Consider the following 1,390-nt stretch of genomic DNA (forward strand, 5'->3'; position numbering starts at 1 on the left):
ATCTTCGATGTATGGATGTGGAAGCTTGCATTGTTTTGGCCACTGTTCTTGACATCATTGTGAGAGGTATCGTAACTACACCATTCTCTCTCCCCAGTCTCCACTCACCAACCAAAACCTCTCTGCTCCGTATTGTTTTGACGCCATCGGTGATGTTCTTGAGAAGAAGAGATGCCCGCGGGCATGCCCGTTAGTCCGCAAAGATATGCGGAGCGGGCATGGGCATTGATATTTCACCCGCCGCCCGTGGCGGACATGCCCGCAGTGGATCACTGAAAATACAGGACCGTCACGGTCGGCCCGTTCGGGTGCGGGCATGCCCGTTTGACACCCCTAACTGGGACTATACTAAATTTACATAAAAATAATTTTTTTAAAAATTTTATATGTAATTGAGTACAAAATGTTTTGCAATTATTACACTAAGAAAGAAGTTAAGATCGTTGAATCTTGGATTCCCACCTATCACAATGATCTTAAGGATCTTAAAATATCGATTTAATAGTTCACTGGTTGTAATATATATGAATATATGATTAAAGAAAACATATGTAAAACAAAATTGGCTGTAATAAATTAAGGTATCGTTGTTAGTCAAGGGCTTCTTTAAAATTAGACCTACGAATTAGGATCGTAAATCTATAAGATTTCCATCATGCAGGTATGTCGAGTGCATAGGCATTCATAAACATGACACATCTGCAGAGAAGAAAACCGGCGGAGAAAACTCCGGCGACCCAAACCGCCGCGGCGGCAGAGAAGAAACCAAAAGCCCTCAAGAAACTCCCCAAGGAGCCAGCCGTCGACGGAGACAAGAAAATGAGGAAGAGATCGAAGAAGAACGTGGAGACATACACGATCTACATCTCCAAGGTGCTGAAACAAGTCCACCCAGACATCGGGATCTCGAGCAAAGCCATGGGAATCATGAAAAGTTTCATCAACGATATTTGTCTGTTTGGATTAATAACAATAATACAAACTAAAAAATTAAAAACCATTCTTTTCTCCTCTGCTAAAATCCTTTTTACACTACAACAAATATTGACATTGTTAGCGTGAGAAAACTGCTATCATAGATATTACATAGCGTTATCGTAAATGCTGTGACATCGGCAGCCACGGTAGACCCCCCACATACAATAGCGTTTTTGACATGCTATAATAAATACCTACATACGATAGCATTTTCATATTATAGCATTCGATTACTGCTATAATACATTTTATGGTAACACAAAATTAGTGTTATTTTTTTGGTATATAAATTTTATAATTTGTATATTTGAATCCTATTTTGCAGAATTTATTTAATTAGATATATATATATATATATATATATATATATAATATTTTTATTTCATAAAATCACCAACATACATAAAATTAT

The sequence above is a fragment of the Camelina sativa genome, chromosome 20 (assembly GCF_000633955.1).
Source record: "Camelina sativa cultivar DH55 chromosome 20, Cs, whole genome shotgun sequence".
Lineage (NCBI taxonomy): Eukaryota > Viridiplantae > Streptophyta > Magnoliopsida > Brassicales > Brassicaceae > Camelina > Camelina sativa.